At 45.1% G+C, this 12,728-nt stretch overlaps 2 protein-coding genes across 2 annotated transcripts in view; one reads left to right on the forward strand and one right to left on the reverse strand.

The window, feature by feature from the left end:
- Nucleotides 1–12,728, forward strand: part of LOC110488820 (signal-transducing adaptor protein 1) — a 172,597-nt gene that overhangs the window by 84,623 nt on the left and 75,246 nt on the right. The gene's annotated exons all lie outside the window — the stretch shown is intronic.
- The window catches only part of LOC110488816 (neuronal acetylcholine receptor subunit beta-2), a 33,430-nt gene that overhangs the window by 13,547 nt on the left and 7,155 nt on the right, over nucleotides 1–12,728 (reverse strand). The gene's annotated exons all lie outside the window — the stretch shown is intronic.

Here is a 12,728-nt window from a genome sequence, read left to right on the forward strand (position 1 = left end):
GCTGACTGGCGGCTCTGGCAGATCCTGGCTGACTGGCGGCTCTGGCAGATCCTGGCTGACTGGCGGATCCTGGCTGAATGGCGGATCTTGGCTGAATGGCGAATCCTGGCTGACTGGCGGCTCTGGAAGATCCTGGCTGACTGGCGGCTCTGGCGGATCCTGGCTGACTGGCGGATCCTGGCAGACTGGCGGATCCTGGCAGACTGGCTGCTCCATGCTGACTGGCGGCTCTGGCTGCTCCATGCTGACTGGTGGCTCTGGCGGCTCCATGCTGACTGGCGGCTCTGGCGGCTCCATGCTGACTGGCGGCTCTGGCGGCTCCATGCTGACTGGCGGCTCTGGCGGCTCCATGCTGACTGGCGGCTCTGGCGGCTCCATGCAGACTGGCGGCTCTGGCGGCTCCTTGCAGACTGGCGGCTCTGGCGGCTCCTTGCAGTCTGGCGGCTCCTTGCAGACTGGCGGCTCTGGCGGCTCCTTGCAGACTGGCGGCTCACCCACGAAACACTCAAAGAATATGGCTGCCTAAATATGGTTCCCAATCAGAGACAACGATAAACACCTGCCTCTGATTGAGAACCACTCTAGGCAACCATAGACTTACCTAGACTACTCTACTAAACACAACCCCATTAATCTACAAAACCCCTAGACAAGACAAACACATAATCACCCATGTCACAACCTGGCCTGATAAAATAATAAAGAAAACACAAAATACTAAGGCCAGGGCGTGACATCCGGTACATATTCAGATAGAACTAATCACCTCTCTATTTATACTAAAGTCTCATAACCGTTTCAGTATATATTCCCATAGAACTAATCACCTCTCTATTTATACTAAAGTCTCATAACCGTTTCAGTATATATTCATATAGAACTAAAATGAACCCTTCTACTTCATATTCATACTCATCACTTATATTTATATTGAACTTTAAACACTCTTATCTAGTACACACTGTACTCTACAATTACCCTGCCATTTCATATCACCACGGCCGTATTCATCATGCCCTGGTATCATCCTCACTGTGCATATATTTACATAACTCAGCATAACAGAGCGTGTGTAAACCATCCATTATAAAGGACTGTCATGTAGCAGAGCAAGTGAGGCACATCAGACCAACATCAGACCTTTCAGACCACAGCTGACTCAGTGCATTGCTTTTAATGAGGATTATTATGAACTAACTGCTTCTTGATTAGCATAATTGAAAGGTTGATTAGTGGGGACACACACACACACACACACACACACAGAGAGGGCAGTGTTTAGCGGAGCGAGGTTTAAATCTCGTGCTAAGCGAAGGTCCTTCTAATCTGGACTGCAGGGTCGTGGGATGTTCTCATCGCCTGTTGCCGCTGCAATGAGAATGCAATGTGCAAAATCTCTCCAGATAGAATGTGTGTGTATGTGTGGGTGTGTACGAACATTATATAGTCTCTGATCTGACAAACAGTTGTGATGTGATTGTGTCTTTACTGACGGTCCAATACACGCATCCACACACACATACAGTATTTACATACTTATACCATGGCATTGTTGAATATACATTTTTGATTGGATTGAAGGGAATTCTAATGCGTGCATTATTTCCCTATAGAGCTCAATATAATTGCACTGTATAATTCAATAGCTATGAAGTTCATTCTTATATGTTCTATTTTGTAGCTGCTTTTGAAAGCAAAAGTCGAATTGACAACATTATGTACATTGTTGAATTTGATTTTCATAATAGCAAGCTAGAATGATGGTTTGGTTAGCTAAACTAGTACGTCTGTTTGTTTGGTTACCAAGGCAGCTACTGTGGCTATCTAGCTAGTAGCTACTTCAGTGGATGTTGTCACATTTATACTGGAAAATTAATACATTTCTAGCGGCAAATATGTTATAGGCATGGTATAAAAGGGATGATCAACTCATGGCTCTATGTGTTCTCTGGAAAATAAAGCAATTAATGGAAGGCTTGTTCCCCTCTGCTAACGCGTTGCAGAACACACCTTACACGTCATACACTATTTTTCATAGAACGCATAGCCCCTCGTTGATTATCCCTTACTTATACAACGAGTGGGTCTAATCCTGGAGGCTGATTAGTTAAAACCGTATTCCAGCCGGTGTCTATTCCACAAATTACCACCAGCTAAGGCTATGAAGTTAAAATGCCTATTCAGTGATCCCTCTGACTGCGCAATCCACTGTCTCATCAACCAAGCCAGGCAATTTATAAACTTGATCTCCACTGCAAAAATAATTTAGACTTTATATCCCATTTTGTTTAGACTAGCATTTGGTTTTCAACAGTGGAGATTTGTATTAACCTTGCTCTCTGTCTTTCCGACATTTGCAACATTGTTTCAATATTGAAATTTGATCTCCAGATGTCCCATGATGAACGTGTCGGGAGTCAGAATGAGACAGACACGCTGACAGCTGTTCTCAACCAGTCGAAATCATGAATCATTTGCTGTCGTTCCAGCTTCTGTTTGAAGTTATTGTTGTTAGCTGTGTAGTTGGCTAGCTCCTCTGAGCAGTGTCCTGGAAATCATGCATCATTAGCTCATTGTTATGGATGTATCTATAAAAAAGAAAATCGCGAAAAAAAACGCTTAAACAAAAGCAGCTACTTTGCTGTTATTCTGGCTGCACTGGTTGAAGGGACTGTGTTAGCCGTAGTTGGATAGCTAACAAGCAAGGGATTAGAACGTTGCAGCCATCATGGCAACGGAACATTTAGAATGAACGAAATGGGTCCATAGATTTAAAGCAAAAATAATTAACGACTGGGCCGCGTCTCTGGCAACCGAACCGATAGAACGAACGACCAGCCGGCTTGGGTAGCAACCCTAGATTTGTGTCGGAATTATATATTGTGGAAGGATAAATTGTATGAATAAATTAATCCAAATAACATTTTCAATGAAAACATGTCAATCATTATTTGAATATGTTGGTAACCCGTAAAAGTGACAATGCCCTCGAAACCGGTGTTTGGAGGATATATTGGCATGGTTTGCCGGTCCGAGATTAACAACACAGTGCCAATATATCCTCCAAACACCGGCTTTGAGGGCATTATCACTTAAACATAATGCATGTATATACTGTATACACACACTACACATTTACTCACACACACACAGTCTAAAGCGCCACAGTCCAGGGGCTGCTGTATGACAGGGAGCTGATGTGATGATTATCTCCAGTTAACTGGATTAGTCACATGGTTCAGATCAGCTCATTGTACCACTCACACATTCCCTTCCATTAGGATGTTCTCCCCCATGTAATGCACTCCAAACGATGGCACCAGGGGTTAACTGAATGGCTTTCAGAGCCTCCACCGTAGCAGACACTATTATCCAGAGTGACTTACAGACAAACACATATCACAATCATAGGAAGCACATTTTCGCTCAAATAAAGCAGCTATCAGCAAAGTCAGTGCTACTAAGAAAAGACAAGTGTGAGTGTTCGTGCAAGAAAGGCAATGGTGTTAGTAGCCTATATACAGTGCTATCAGAAAGTTTTCAAACCCCTTGACGTTTTCCACATTTTGCTACGTTTACAGTCTTATTCTTAAATGGATTAAATAAAGAACTGTCCTCGTCAATCTGCACACAATACCCCATAATGACAAAGAGAAACAGGTTTTTAGAAATGTTAAAGTAAAAACAGAAATACGTTATTTACATAAGTATTCAAACCCTCTGCTATGAGACTCGAAATTGATCTCAGGTGCATCCTGTTTCCAATCATCATCCTTGAGATGTTTCTACAAATGTAGTAAATTCTATTGATTGGACATAGTTTGGAAAGGCCTGTCTATATAAGGTCCCACAGTTGACAGCGAGTGTCAGAGCAAAAACCAAGCCATTAGGTCGAAGGAATTGTCCATAGAGCTCAGAGACAGGATTGTGTCGAAGCACAGATCAGGGGAAGGGTACCAGAATATTTCTGAGGCATTGAAGGTCCACAAAAACACAGTGTCCTCCATCATTCTTAAATGGAAGATGTTTGGAACCACCAAGACTCTTCTTAGAGCTGGCTGCCCGGCAAAACTGAGCTATCGGCAGAGAAGGGCCTTGTTCAGGGAGGTGACCAAGACCAGATGGTCACTCTGATAAAGCTCTAGAATTCCTCTGTGGAGATGGGAGAACCTTCCAGAAGGATAACCATCTCTGCAGCACTCCAACAATCAGGCCTTTATCGTAGTGGCCAGACAGAAGCCACTCCTCAGTAAAACGGACATGACGGCCCGCTTGGAGTTTGCCAAAAGGCACCTAAAGACTCCCAGACCATGAGAAACAAGATTCTCTGGTCTGATGAAACAGCGCCATACGGTAAAGCATGGTGGTGGCAACATCATGCTGTGGAGATGTTTTTCAGCGGCAGGAACTGGGAGACTAGTCAGGATCGAAGGAAAGATGAAAGGAGTGATGTACAGAGAGATCCTTGATGAAAACCTGCTTCAGAGTGCTCAGGACCTCAGACTGGGGTGAAGGTTCACCTTACAACAGATCAACGACCCTAAGCACACAGCCAAGACAATGCAGGAGTGGCTTCAGGATAAATCTCTGAATGTCCTTGAGTGGCCCAGTCAGAGCCCGGACTTGAACTCGTTCTAACATCTCTGGAGAGACCTGAAAATAGCTGTGCAGCGACGCTCTCCATCCAACCTGACAGAGCTTGAGAGGATCTGCCTGGAAGAATGGGAGAAACTCCCCAAATACATGTGTGCCAAGCTTGTAGCGTCATACCCAAGAAGGCTTGAGGCTGTAATCACTTTCAAAGGTGCATCAAACGAGGGACTAAGTGAGGGAAACAAACAATTGAATACATTTTAGAATAAGGCTGTAATGTAACAAAATTTGGAAAAAGTGAAAGGGTCTGAATACTTTCCGAATGCACTGCATCTATTATAATTTTGCTGGTACAAATGTGTTCAACTTCCGCTGGAGTAGCTAGCAAGTTTACTAGATAGCTACAGTAGTTGCTGTGGTAACCAAACAAACAAATGTGCTAGTTTAGCTAACCAACCCATCAGTCCTAACTTGCAATTACGAAAATCGAATTCAACATTGCCAACAATGTTTTCATTTCGACTTTTGCGTTCAAAAGCAGTTCAAACATAGAACACGCAAAAATGAACTATAGCCATTGAATTCTACTGTGCAAATATAATGTACAATATAGGGAAATAATGCACTCTGTAGAACGCCCTTCAAGCTAATCAGAAACAGGTATTCAACAATGCCATGGTATGAGTTGCATTATCAGGTCTTTGTTTACCAAGTCTCTTTCCAGGAACATCATTCAGGATAGAAACATGTAAACTTTTATCCATTTAGAGAAGAAGTGAGTGGTGGTGGTTAGTAACATACATACTATAGACCTTCACGGAGTGAAATAAGTTGTCTGGCTGGTTAGCGATTCTCAGGAAGAATGTCACCTGAAGGTCAGGCACCTCAGATGCCCCACTGATGAACCCCCACTCACTGAGACTGGCACCACTATTACTTCCCAAAGTGGCACCCTATAACAGGACACACAGATATCTAACCCAGAACAGGACACACAGCCCTTTAACCCAGAACAGGACACACTGCTCTCTAACAATGATGATTCTTATAATCCTACGGGCGCTCTTGACTCTACTTCAAAGATCTACTGGCTTACAAAATGATTGACAGAAGTGGGAGTATGTAAGATTTACACTGTAAGTCTTCATTTTGAGAGGCAGAGGCGTGGCAGAGCAGAAACAGAGACAGACAAAGAGCATGAGGACTTTGTTTCAGACCAATGCATAATATCCCTCCCCACCTCTTCCTCCTCTTCCTCCCACCCACTGCACTCTAACTGCTTCAATAATTAATCTGATCTCAAATAAAAAAAACAGCATGATCTCACATGCAGAAAGTATGAAACACAATCAAAGGTTATACTCTGACGCTTTTATTTCCAACCGGGAACAACAACAGTCTCTTCCACAATGCACAAACACACTTGATTAGACTTCAGACAAATGCTCAGAGCAACATATTTTGGTTTCTTATGGGAAAAGACACCATCCAACACATATTCTACTTCTTCACGGGCAGAAGTATCCAGTCAGTAAATTATTTAATGACCCACCATCTACAGTATGGTGTCCTTGCCTTGTCATGGCCAACTACTTCCGCTGCGTCTGCCTCTGCCCTGCCCCTATATCTCCCAGCATTCAACTGGTTTAGCTACGTACTGCAGCAGCACCCTATGTCTTAGTTATGACCAGAGCCATATATTGACATCTCTCTATTTTTACTGAACAGAAATATAAACGCAACATGTAAAGTGTCGGTCCCATGTTCCATGAGTTGAATTAAAAGATCCCAAAAAGCTTATGTGTTTACATTCCTGTAAGTGAGACTCATTTGCCAAGATAACCCATCCACGTGACAGGTGTGGCATATCAAGAAGCTGAATAAACAGCATGATCATTACACAGGTTCACCTTCTGCTGGGGACAATAAAAGGCCACTTTAAAATGTGCAGTTTTGTCACAGTACCACTCATCTCCTCGGCTTTCGAGTCTCTTCAGGGGGATGACGATCTTCTCAAAGTTGGACTGCCTACCATCTGGTTCGGATATGGGAAGGAGACAAATGAAAACATTTTTTAACACGGCTAGCGGCTAGCCCTGGTCAACGATGTGCTTGCTCCGTGACATGTTGAAATGGTTCGTGTTTGTCTACCTTGACGACATCCTCGTTTTTTCCCAGTCAGCTCAAGAACACGTCCTTCACGTCCGACAGATCATTCAACGTCTCCAGCTTTTTGTTAAAGCAGAAAATGGTGAATTCCATCGCTTCACCATCTCCTTCCTAGGGTACGTCAATGCTGCTGGAAATATTCAGATGGACTCTGACAAGGTGAGAGAGCGGTGGTAAATTGGCCTCAACCCACATCCAGAGTTGCAGCTTCAACGTTTCCTGGGGTTTGCTCATTTCTACCGCAACTTCATTCGGGGTTACAGCACCCAAGCTTCCCCCCTCTCAGCACTCACCTCTCCCAAGGTTCCATTCACGTGGTCTCCAGCAGCTGACCGGGCATTCTCGCACCTCGAGAATACAGCTTCTATCTTAATCCATCTGGACCCGTCAGTTTATGGTGGAAGTCGACACCTCGGACATCTGAGTTGGGTCCATCCTGTCCCAGCGTTCTTCCCAGGACCAAAAGCTGCATCCCTTCGCTTTCCTTTCCCAATAGTCTTAACCCCGCTGAGAGGAACTACGACATGGGCAATCGAGAACTACTCGCAGTGAAGATGCGATCCTTCAACACTGAAGGAGTGGAGGCACTGGTTAGAGGGGGTGGAACATCCATTCATAGTGTGGTCTGATCACAAAAACCTGGAATGTCTGTGCACTGCCAAGCACCTCAACTCTAGGCAAGCTCGATGGGGCCTGCTATTCACTCGGTTCACCTTTACCATCTCCTACCACCCGGGGTCCAAGAAGGTGAAGCCAGATGCGCTCTCACACCTCTATAGCCCCGCTGCTACACAGTCGGGCCCCGAGCCCATCCTCCCTATCTCTTGTCTTGCGGCTGCACTCAACTGGGGCATAGAGAACCAGGTCCGTGAGGCACAGCATTCTCATCTGGACCCTGGGGGGTGTCCGGCTAACCAACTGTTTGTCCCGGACTCATTCCCCAATCCTGAAATGGTCTCATTCCTCCAGACTGGCCTGCCATCCTGGTGTTACACCATGGTTCCTGATGTCTCCGCGTTTGTTGCCGCCTGCACTGTGTGTGCTCAGAATTCTACCCCGCAGCAAGCTTCGGCTGGCTTCCTTCAACTACTCCCTGTTCCTCACCACCTCTGGTCCCATATATCCCTGGACTTCGTCACAGGTCTCCCTCCACCAGATGGCAACACCACTATCCTTACGGTGGTAGATAGGTTTTCCAAGGCCGCCCATTTCATTCCCCTTTCCAAGTTACCCTTAGCCAAGGAGACGGCCCAGCTCATGGTGCAGCACGTCTTCCAGTGGACATGGTCTCTGATCGCGGTCCTCAGTTCTTGTCCCGGTTCTGGAAGGCGTTCTGCACCCTCAATGGGTCATCAACTCCAGGCCAACGGCCAGTCAGAGCGAGCCAATCTTGGAGACGGCTCTTTGCTGCCTCGTCTCCGCCAACCCCACCACCTGGAGCCAGCAACTCTTATGGGTGGAATAAGCTCGCAACACCCATCCCTGCTCGTCCACTGGTCTCTCGCCTTTCGAGTGTTCCTTGGGACATCAGCTTTCCTGAGCAAGAGGAAGAGGTCAGCATACCCTCGGCCCAGATGTTCGTCCGCCACTGTAGGCATACCTGGAAGAGAGCCCGGTCCGCCCTTCCAAAGACCACCTCCAGTTATCGGCAACAGGCGAGCCGCCACCGGACTCCTGCTCCCCGCTATAGTCTCAGGCAGAGGGTATGGCTGTCCACTCGGGATCTGCCCCTCTGGGTGGAGTCCCGTAAACCTTCCCCATCTCCAAGATTCTTAGCCTCTCTGCTGTTTGTCTTCTGTTGCCCCACACCCTCCGTATACATCCCACTTTTCATGTGTCTAGGATCCAACCTCTGTCTCACAGCCCTTTGTCTCCTGTTTCCAGCCTGCCTTGAGCCTACCTGCCGTCCTGCACCTGTCGGACTCTGACCTGGTTACGAACCTCTGCCTGTCCTCGACCTGCCCTTTGCCTGCCCCCTGTGTTATAATAAATGATCTGAGAACTTAATCATCAACCTCCTGTGTCTGCGTCTGGGTCATATCCTGAGCCGTGATAATGAAGGCCTGATTCACACAGTCTCCTCTGAACAGTTGATGTTGAGATGTGTCTGTTGCTTGAACTCTGTGAAGCATTTATTGAGGCCTGCAGTCTGAGTTGCAGTTAACTCTAATGAACTTATCCTCTGCAGCAGAGGTAACTCTGGGTTTTCCTTTCCTGTGGCGGTCCTCATGAGAGCCAGTTTCATCATAGCGCTTGATGGTTTTTGCATCTGCACTTTAATAAACATTTCTGGATTGACTGACCTTTATGTCTTAAAGTAATGATGGACTGTCGTTTCTGTTATTTGAGCTGTTCTTGCCATAATATGGACTTGGTCTTTTACCGAATAGGGCTATCTTCTGTATACCACCTTGTCACAACACAACTGATTGGCTCAAATGCATTAAGAAGGAAAGAAATTCCACAAATGAACTTTTAACAAGGCACACCTGTTAATTGAAATGTGACTACCTCCAGGTGACTACCTCATGAAGCTGGTTGAGAGAATGCCAAGAGTGTGTAAAGCTGTCATCCAAGCAAAGGGTGGCTACTTTGAAGAATCTCAAATATAAAATAGATTTTGATTTGTTTAACACTTTTTTGGTTACTACATGGTTCTACATGTGTTATTTCATAGTTTTGATGATTTCACTATTATTCTACAACATAGAAAATAGTAAAAAATAAAGGAAAACTCTTGAATGAGTAAGTGTGTCCAAACTTTTGACTGGTACTGTATATATAATATACAAACAATATATATATATAAATATTCTGTAAATTGGTCTGGTTATGATAGCTCAGATACTGTAGCTGTGTGTTTTGTCTTCTCTGACTGTTAACCTTGTGTTGTGGGTGTGTTTTGGCTGTGCTGACTGTTAACCTTGTGTTGTGGGTGTGATTTGGTTGCTCTGACTGTTAACCTTGTTTTGTGGGTGTGTTTTGGCTGATCTGAATGTTAACATTGTGATTTGGCTGCTCTGACTGTTAACCTTGTTTTGTGGGTGTGATTTTTCTGCTCTGATCATGATTCTTGTGAAGGTGATAATTGTGTTGACTGGGATCATTGCCATAACTATGCAGTTTGTAAATTTCCTGCGCTGGCTGTCCCAGGCTGTTGTAGGTTGTGTTAGAACTGTTGTTGTTGGTGGTGTGTGTGTTTGTGTGCGTGCGTGTGCGTTGGCGTGCGCGTGCGTGTACGTGTGTGTGCGTGCGTGCATGTGTGTGTGTGTGTGTGTGTGTGTGTGTGTGTGTGTGTGTGTGTGTGTGTGTGTGTGTGTGTGTGTGTGTGTGTGTGTGTGTGTGTGTGTGTGTGTGTGTGCTCCCAGTCTCAGCTGTGACAGTAGCACTTGTGTTGCAGGCGACATTACACTCCCACGCTGAGAATAACTATACCCAGCCCTCCTCCAGCCTACTCATCTCCTCTCGTCCCCTCACCCCCTCCTCTTCTCTCTTCTCTTCCCTTGCTCTCCTCCCCCTCTCCTCTCCCCTTTGTCCTCCTCTCCTCTCTTCCTTTGCTCTCTCATCCCCCATCTCCTTTATTCCCTTGCTCTCTTCTCCCCTTTCCACTCCTCCATTGCCTTCCTCTGCTCTCCTCTCCTCTACTCCCCCCCCCTTCCCTTACTCTCCTCCCACATCTCTTCTCTTTCCTTGCTCTCATCTCTCCTTTCTTTCCTCTCGCTTCCTCTCCTCTTCCCTTTCCCTCCCCTGCTCTGCTCTCCTCTCCAGCGACAGTAACAGGTTACAAGTGCAGGTCGAGCGGAGCGAAGGCAGGAGAGGGAGACTGGTTTTCTCCTGTTCTCTTCTCCCTGTGTGTCATTCTCACATCAACCAATGTGGCCTGGAGCAGGAGAGGGAGCGGAGCCTGGTTTCTAAAACCAACTGATTCAACTCCTGCTGCTGGCTCTCACAGAACGTCATCTAGATAAGAGACCCCTCGACGTCTCTCTCTCTTTCCTTTTCTCTCTTTATCTCTCTATCTTTCTGTCTATCCCTTTCACAAAGAGACCAAAATCCCAATCATTTACCATGCCTGCTTTTTTTATACCAGCATTTTGGTGTATCTTAAAGGGGTAGGCGGTAAAAAAACAAAAAAACATTGTAAATTAAAAGCCACCTAAAGACCTGGTCATGATTCCTGCATTTGCACAGACCCTGTAACCAAAATACAGGTATCTTGTCTGTGTGACTGGTTCGCTACTTTTTTGCAGGTAAAGTCATGAATACCTCCATTATTTAACACATCCCTCCTTTTAAATGCATACAGCTCCCATGGATTAACAACACCCCCCAACCCCTCCCAATTTTCCAGTCACCCACGGATATGTAAATAAGGGGCTGTTTGAAAGGAGGTCATGTTAACATTGAATTATATTTTTTACTGGTAATATACCAAATATTCTGTCTGAAAAGAGTATAATCTCTCACTTTCTATCTCTCTCTCTCTCTCCCCTTTTTCTCCCTCTCGATCTCTCTATCGCATTTTCTTCTGCTCTCTGAATATGGTCTCCAGATTATTCGTCGAGGTATTGTGCCAATTCTTTCCAAAACAGTGTTTCTGAAATATTTAAAATATCACCTCAGGAATGGACATGATCAAGACCACAGTGATGCACTAACGATTCTCATTAAAAAAATAACACATTCAAACAAGTGATACTGTGGGACACCTACAATGTTCATTTGAATCACTAACATTGCCTGTCAGTGAGTACGCACGTCTACACTGTAAACTTTGTCAAGTGGAAAACATCAACATAATAACAGCCACACATAATAGAACAAACACACAACAAAACGTAAAAGCCTTACGCAGCTCCAAAGGCCCACAAACAATGTTTTTAACGCAAAAGAGAGCTGATTTCCATAGCCCGGCGGGATGTGGGGGAGGGTGGGGGGTTGTGGGGGTGCAGACTGCTAAATAGTCAATTAATGCTACCCAAAGTAGCTCTGCTGACTCTATCTTGCGCTTACCCTATGCACACTACATTGACACTCCCACTCAAAACCCACACGCATTCACATACTGTACACTACATATGCACACAGACACTTAACACACATATGCATACAGACACAACACAAACACACACATACGCACACTCTCACACACACACACACTTCTACACTCATAATTTGCTGCTGCTACTCTGTTCTTTATTTTACTCTTATTATTTTCTATCCTGATGCCTAGTCACTTGACCCTTCAAGTACATGTCTACCTCAAATATCTCGTACCTCTGTACATTGATCTGGTACCGGTACGTCCTATATAGTACTCCACGTTGATCTGTTACTGGTACGTCCTGTATAGAGCTCCACATTGATCTGGTACTGGTACGTCCTAAATAGAGCTCCACATTGATATGGTACCGGTACGTCCTGTATAGAGCTCCACATTGATCTGGTACTGGTACGTCCTAAATAGAGCTCCACATTGATCTGGTACCGGTACGTCCTATATAGTACTCCACGTTGATCTGTTACTGGTACGTCCTGTATAGAGCTCCACATTGATCTGGTACTGGTACGTCCTAAATAGAGCTCCACATTGATCTGGTACTGGTACATCCTGTATAGAGCTCCACATTGATCTGGTACTGGTACATCCTGTATAGAGCTCCACATTAATCTGGTACTGGTACGTCCTAAATAGAGCTCCACGTTGATCTGGTACTGGTACATCCTGTATAGAGCTCCACATTGATCTGGTACTGGTACGTCCTATATAGAGCTCCACATTGATCTGGTACTGGTACATCCTATATAGAGCTCCACATTGATCTGGTACTGGTACGTCCTATATAGAGCTCCACATTGATCTGGTACTGGTACATCCTGTATAGAGCTCCATTCTGTGTATTTTATTTTACTCCTCGTGTTAATATTTTATTGTCATTATTATTTTTTAACTCTGCATTGTTGGG

Source organism: Oncorhynchus mykiss, chromosome 14 (genome assembly GCF_057628025.1).
Source record: "Oncorhynchus mykiss isolate SJ-2025 chromosome 14, ASM5762802v1, whole genome shotgun sequence".
Classification (NCBI taxonomy): domain Eukaryota; kingdom Metazoa; phylum Chordata; class Actinopteri; order Salmoniformes; family Salmonidae; genus Oncorhynchus; species Oncorhynchus mykiss.